The 7,687-nt window shown below is 42.2% G+C and overlaps 1 long non-coding RNA gene across 1 annotated transcript; it reads right to left on the minus strand.

Moving 5' to 3' along the window:
* LOC110196035 (uncharacterized) lies at positions 1-1,854 on the minus strand. The gene is made up of 2 exons (XR_002321085.2): positions 1,580-1,854; positions 1-371 (listed from the first exon to the last, which is right to left on the minus strand). It is a non-coding gene; the product is annotated as an uncharacterized LOC110196035 (long non-coding RNA).
* Positions 1,855-7,687: the final 5,833 nt, after the last annotated feature.

Below are 7,687 nucleotides of genomic sequence, written 5' to 3' on the forward strand. Positions count from 1 at the left end.
GAAGATCGTACGCTCTTTATTATTTCATTATGTATATTAAAATGCATGCGTTATAATATATCAATATTTCAAGGTCCCTTCCAGCTTTAAATCTGAAGATCCTATAATATATTATATAATAACCCCATAGTGTAATTTCCCCACCGCTGAGCTTTCTTCTCCTGGGGCTGGGGCTCCAACTAAAGCCTCTGTCCGGGTTACGGGGCAGAGGGTGCCAAGAGGTCTCCGGTTCTCGGACTTTGAAGTCGATCTCCTTCACTTCTCTCCGGGCTGCTGAAGAGCCTAGACCCCACAACCTTCTGCCAAACAGACAGTTTGCACGTCGCGTTCATTTCTTCTCCGACTTGGCTTTGTTACTGGAAAGGTAGTTGCTGGAAAAAGAAAAAACCGACAACCCTTTAATAAGTGGAACCAACTTAAGGTCACAGGTCTGGACCAAGAAAAGGAGAACGATCTCTAATGAAAATGGAACCGAAAAGCAGAGAGCTTGCCGGCGCTCAGAGTCGATTTTCCTGGAGGTCACGTGGAAAAATAAAGCGATCCTCAAGGCAGAACCGAAAAGAGTCCAGAGGAGTGGTAGAAGGGGGGTAGAAGTGTGTTTGTATAATCATACACATACATGCGTATCTTGATTATTATTATTATTATTATTATTTTCTAGAACACATCTACCTAGCCGGGGTAAAGCGAGGGGTCTTGGGAAGCGGGAGTTCTCCGCAACTTCCAGGCAGCCCAAACTTTTCTCCAAGACAGGACTGTGAATTTTTCAGCAGCCCTGCAGGTCTAGTTGGCTGCTTCCCAGGGCAGATAATTAGGTGGGAGCCTTGGGATTCGTCCTGCCACGCCTGCAGCGGGCCCCGGAGCCTGAGACTTCAACTCTCTCTTCTTTTCAGTTGAGTCCGCGGGGCTGGACCCCCCCCTAGTCCATGGGGCACCGCAGCAGCCCAGACGAGACCTTCAACAGTTCGGGGCATTCTGACCCGCTGTCGCCTATTTCTCTCTCTACTTTGTATCTGCTAGGTGCGACTCTGAGCAGGGCATGCTTCTCTCTGTTCGCTAGTTATGGACAACTTAGAGATGGGAAATGAACGAAGGGAGAGAAGTGAAACGATAACAAAAACAAAAAGAATGATACCAACAACAACATTCAGTTGAAACAAGAGAGAAGCAGGAAAATGGAGCAATACGCATCCCGTACCATTTAACCAAAACAAAGACACGCGCCAACCAAGTCTGAACTCTGCCACAGCCAGGCACATGAATTGTGCGTACGGCACCACGGGCACATGTAATAAAAGTGCACTCTCTAAACGGGTCTGTGCTTTAGGTCCACGTCGGTATAAATCTGCACTTTTTCTGGTTTGGAGGCTTTCATTGGGTGTCTCTCGCTCATATGCCGTTTGTATTTTTGTGCTCGGTCGGCTCCTATCACTGGAGAGTAACATCTTTTGTCTTTCCGCAAGAGGCTTTCTACAGAGAAAGATAAAGTAATCGATAGGGTCTCTTAAATAGCTCCCAGTTTCCTGTTGGGAGTGGGAGGTATCTATGTGAGCGTCCCAAATCTGCTCTGGTATGTTACCTTATCTCTTGTCTCCGCTGTTGTCCCCAAACGTTGCCTGTCAAAGGAGACGCCACCCGCATTAGGACCCAGACTGGAGTCTTTCCGTTCTGGGTCACTCACAGAGCCTTTCCCCACTCCGCTCCTTCACCTCCTGCCCTTCCCCCGCTGAAGGGATAGCAAAAGCTCAACGCTGCTGGGGCGCTGGACCATGGGGAGATGAGGAGGAGGGCCACTGCGGGTGGCAGCGAAAATGTGTCGAAAGAGAGAGCCTGAGAGGCAAGCAGCTGGGTGCCCAGGAAACCCAGCTGGGTTCCTAATCTAACAATGGTACCTTGGGTCACTCACTCCCTCTCTCTGGTACTCACTTTGCCCATCTGTAAAATACGGGTGTTGAATTGGGGTGCTTAACCTTTTATGTGCCACGGACCTTCTTGGCAGTCTGGTGAAATCTCTGGACTCCCTTCCAGAGCAATGTTTTTACATGTATGTAGTATTACAAAGAACACCAGTTATACTGAAATAGAGTTATCAAACTATTTTTAAAAATTAGTTTGGGGACCCTAGGTTAAGAATCCTTGTACTTAGTTGATCCTCTCTAGATAGATCTCTTCTAGCTCTCATAGTAATTCCTATTTCTCTAGAATTCTAAGGTGGTTTACAAAAGTGTTTCCTCAGCAGAAGGGTGAGAGATAATCAAGCCTAATTTGGAATTGTGTGTGTGTGTGTGTGTGTGTGTGTGTGTGTGTGTGTGTGTGTACGGTATTTATCCCTTTATGTATATATGTGAGGAAAAGAGACAGACAGAAACACGGAGATGCAGTTAGAGAGAGACAGATGGGAGGAAGAAATAACATTATTGGGGAGAGAGGTAATGGGAAAAGAGATTGGAGAGGGAAATTATTAGGGCAAAAGAAATTGGGGAACGAGATAACAGGCAGAGGGAGAGAGATTAGGGAGAAAGATATTAGGGAGAATGGATTACAAGAGAGAGGTGGGGGAAAATACAAATTGCCGATTGGGCAGTTTCGCTGCAGAGACTTTCCTTTTCAACCACTGCAATTGTGACTCTTCTGGAGAGATTGTTTGATAGAGTTCAGACGGAAATCAGACATACCATGCTGTACTCTGGGAAAATTTTTTCCTGGTCGTGATATTGGGTGGGGGAGCTGAGTCACCTTCAGAACTCACTAAATGGCTCTCTTCCCTCTAATGGAGAAGTTCTCTTTCCCCTCTCCTCCCCACCCCAGTCAAGCACAAAATCCCAGAGCCAGACAATGATCCTGAGATGAGCAAAATGATTTCCAGAAAGAGAGAGACTTGTCCAAGGTGACGCTCACAGTGAGTGAAAGTCTCTACTTAATATTTCAGATTGAATTCTCTTTCTGTTATTCCGCCCCCCTTTTTTTCTACCCAGAACTTAAGATACAACATGCCAAACTGATTTTTATGATGAATTCTACCAGCAGATTATAATTACAGCCAGAGCCATGCAGTAATAGGAAAGAAGGCAGTCATGGAAGTATAGGAGGTTTTCCCCAAGTCCTCATAGCCACTGGTAATCTCATCTCCTTTCCCTAAATTCTTAAACAGGTTAGCCCAGAGAAGGAGGTCAGGTTATCTCTGTCTCTGCCCGTCTCTTCCTTGGTCTTTCTTTGTCTCTGTCTGTCTCTGGGTCTCTTGTTCTCATTTAACCTCCTCCCCTTCCCTGAAATAAAAGCTGAGTGACTGGCCTGGCCTGGCCTTAAGTGGTTGGAAGCTGAACCTACCAATTCCAGGACTCTTTGTTGCCTAGACTATGGCTCTTTGCATGAAAACCAAAGCAATGTTTGTAAGTGGCCAGCTAGACTACCTTCAGAGTCAGGATAATGCTAAGCTAGTGGACAGACTGGGAGGTTCAGGCCTCCTGGGTCTGAACTCCTTCTAGTTCAGGTTAGGTTGTTCTTCCAAAGCAATACTCACCTGCTGGTTTTCTTTAAGTGATAGGTAGGCATTTAGAGACATACATTGATTCTTCCCCCAAATTAAAAGTTATTAAAATTAAAAAAAATTAGTTCATATATTTTTAACATTCTTTTCTTTTTAAATTTTGAGTTCCAAATTCTCTCCCTCCCTCCCACCCCTTTCCCCACCTACCAAGAAGGTAAGCAATATAATGTCAATCATACATATGAAATCATGCAAAATATATTTCATATTAGCCATATTGCAAAAAAAAAATTGAGAAAACTATACTTTGATTTGAACTCAGAGTTTATCAGTTCTCTGGAGGTGGATAGCATTTTTTTTTAAAATCTTGAGCCCTTTGGGACTGTCTTGGATCATTGTATTGATCAGAGCAGCTAAGTCTTTCGCAGTTGATCATCTTTCCAACATTGCTGTTACTGTGCACAACGATGTAGCTGTTCTCACTTCACTTTGCATTAGTTCATATAGATCTTGCTATATTTTTCTCCACTCATCATTTCTTATGGCATAATAGTGTTCCATCACAATCATCTCCACAACTTGTTCAGCCATTTCCCAGTTGGTGGACCCTTGATTCACAATTCTTTGCCACCACAAAAAAGTAATTAAATATTTTTTTAAAGAAGACGACATGGGTCTCAAGTAAATTTCTCATAACCAAAGCCCTCTGGCTCTAAATCTGGTGTTCTTTCTCTTCCACATCTACAGAAGAGGGACAATAGGCTCAGTGTGGTTGAACTAGTGGCCTGAGTTAGCACAGCTGGTAAATGGCAGAGCCAGAATTGACAATTTGATCTCCTAACTCCAAGTTCAGTACTCTCTTTCTGAGTGGAAAAGTATTGAACACAGTTTTCTTATCTGTTAAATGGATGTAATAGCACTTCTATTTTCCCTACAGGTATGTTGTGATGAATTCACTTTTTCAAACCTTAAGTACTACGTGCAGAGGGTATCCCCACAATCTTGGTTCGAGCTTTAATACCTTAAGATTGAACCAAGATTTTGGGGACACCCACTATATATTTTTCTTATCCGAGGACTACTCTTTATTGGTTGACAAAGTATTCACCACCTAGAAGCAACTCTGCTAAAACTCTCTGAACCTAGCTAGTTTATAAAGACAATGGAAATCACCATAGTAAGAAATGGCACTATGCCAATGCCCTATATAGTAAGAGTACAATCTTTCTCTTATTTATAGCCTTGCAGTGACTCATTGTGGTAAAGATGTGGCTTCCTAATTGAATCTGGACAAGAATGAAAGATGTTTTGAGGCTGTAAAGACTTTCTCCCTATGACCCCTTTTAGTTCTTATAAATGACCACTACTCCTATTGAAAAGAGGCTACCCTTGAGTCCCTACCAAAACAAATGCTGGAGCACAGAAAATAGGACAAGTTAGGTATTGAGAAGATTTTATTTTTAATCTACATGTAGGTAGTACAGTGTGTAGAGTTCTTGATCTGGAATCAAAAGAGCTGAGTTCAAATTCTGCTATAGACATTTACTAGCTGTATGATGCTGGGGCAAATCATTTAACTTCTGTCTGCCTCAGTTTTCTCATCTATAAAATAGGGATAATAATACCTCTTACCTTCCAGGATTGTTGTTAGGATCAAATGAGGTGTGCATGAGGTTTGCAAACCTGAAAGTGCTATATAAAAAAGTGCTATTATCATTATTCAAAAGAGTTGAAAAAACTAGATCCCTTCTTTTTGTTTTTAAAATGGGAATAGTATTTCTTGTCCTAACAAAAAAGAAAAGAGCAAAGGTAGGTCAGACCTTATTCTTTTGATTTTTGTCCCAGCCCCTGAAGTCTTTGCCTTAATTTTGAATAATTCTGTGAAGTACTTTGGATAATCCTGAAGTTTTAAATAAAACCATTGGAATCAGACATGGAAGACAGTATACCTGGGATAAGATAATGCATGCACTTTACCTCTATCCCCTAATCTTGCAAGTGAGAAGCATAGAACCATAGCCTGTTGGAGACAGAAAGGGCTTTAGACATCTTCTAATCTAATCCCTTCTTTTTCCAGATGAAGGAAGTGAGATCCACAGAGCAGGATGACTTTCAAGGTTATACAGCTGGATAGTTCCAGACTTACCTTGTCCTGGTCTCCTAATCCCAATCTAATGCTCCTTCCATTAAGCCACACTTTCTTTCTAGTGAATTCTTGGACTCAACACATCTGGCCTTGTAGATGTGGATGTAGAAGGGACTTGGCTATTCCTCCCAGAGCTGAGGGCATTAACCATCTGCTTTTCTGAGTGATGCATTGGCTGAGTCTTTTAGAAATAGTGAGGACACTGGCATCCCTCGAGTTGGGCAGCAACAGGTACCTGAAAACAAATATTGGGCTCCCTAGCAAATGTTGATCCAAAACAGAAACATTATTCTCTCCTCTTGCCCCCTCAACCACTTTGTAGCTTTAATGCATGGAGTTATAACTCCCAGGATTAGATCAGGTTTGGACAGCAGGCATGCCTCTCTGCTGGTTCTCTGCCCGTGCTTGCTAACTTAGGTTAGTGCAAAGGGCTTTGGATTTGGAGTCAGAAGGTATCTGGGTCCAAAGCTTATTTCTGACGGTTCCTGGTTTGTGTGTGTGTGTGTGTGTGTGTGTGTGTGTGTGTAATCCTGGGATTCTTTCTGAATCCTAGTTTCCTTTTCTAGAAGGCAAAGTAAGGGAAGGCAAGGGAAGGGAAAGGAATAAACATTTATGTAGTGCCTATTATCTTCTAGGCCCTGTGTTAAGCACTTTGTATAAGATAAAACTATAAAGATAAATCTTTCAATACCCACCTCACCTGACTGTGAGCAAAGTTCTCTGCAACTTTTAAGGTCATATAGAAATATGTATTGATTTTACTACTGCTGAAGTCTCAAACTGTACCATTTCACAGATCTGTGCAGGCAATGAAGAGGGAGATATACCATCCCTGCCCAGATTGCCATTATTCAAATGGTGCTGTACCAGCTCGTTTACACACACATTTACAGCATAACCCCTTTCCTGGAAGAGTTGAAGTTCTAATGTTGACAATAGGCATGTAGGAGGAGAAAATAATATAGCAGCTGACATTTGTATAACATTTTGAAGTGCTTTATTTGCATGTATGGTTCCATTTGATCTCTCTCTCTCTCTCTCTCTCTCTCTCTCTCTCTCTCTCTCTCTCTCTCTCTCTCCTGACTCTGGTAGTTTTTATTGCATCTGCTCCATGTTGCATTGCAGCATGGTGCAGAGTGGGCAGAGTGATGAACTTTGCCTTGTAGGACCTCAGACCCTGACTTGTAGGACCTAGATCTAACACTGACTTTTGTGACTTTTCTGATTCTGCATTACTTAATCTGTAAAATGAAAGGATGTACTTGGAGACCTTAGAGGTCCCTGTAATCATAGAAAATTATAGCTGGAAAGGGCAGTGTACATAATCTAGTCCAATGAGGCTTAAAGGAGTAGCTTGGGCAAATTCCCATATAAGATTGCTTGATTAAATACTAGAACGTCTTTGATTTTTTTTGCTTCCTAATTTCCCCAACTCATACTGAATTGGGGACCTTGAGATATTTGATGGCAGGCGTCTGTTTTAACAGAAAAGCTCTGGATTTGGCAGCAGAAAACCTGGGTTTGGGTTCTAGCTCTACCCCTTACTATGCGGCCTTGTGCAGGCCACTTCTCTTCTCTAGACTTTATATTCCTCATCCATAAAATCAGGGGATTGGAATAAGTGATCTTTAAGGTCCCTTTCAGTTCTAAAGCCTAACTTTTAAGACCTAGTGGGCAAAGAGGGATGGACAGAATGGAATGACAAAAAAGTAAACCTTGAGTGGTGGAGGGGAATGGGGACCAATGCGAAAGGCTGGGCTCATGAAGGAAGATTTGGGACTTAGACATTAGGTTGGCTTGCACAAAAACTTCTTTCTTTAAATTAATTGAATTTAATTTTTATTCTGGCTTTAACAAACACCAAATTAAATGAGCATTTCTCTAGGTATAGCGGAACAGAGAATTACATAGGAAACCTCGAATCTCCATTCTGTTGAACTTGCTTTTCTCTTTTAAGCATATAATACATTCAACACAGAACTTTCAAAGCTGTCCTGCCTGTCTGCAAATCACCTCTTCTTTTTAAGCCTCAGCTTAAATTAGGCGATTACACT

Source organism: Phascolarctos cinereus, unplaced genomic scaffold (genome assembly GCF_003287225.1).
Source record: "Phascolarctos cinereus isolate Bilbo 61053 unplaced genomic scaffold, phaCin_HiC Scaffold_2;HRSCAF=192, whole genome shotgun sequence".
Classification (NCBI taxonomy): Eukaryota; Metazoa; Chordata; class Mammalia; order Diprotodontia; family Phascolarctidae; genus Phascolarctos; species Phascolarctos cinereus.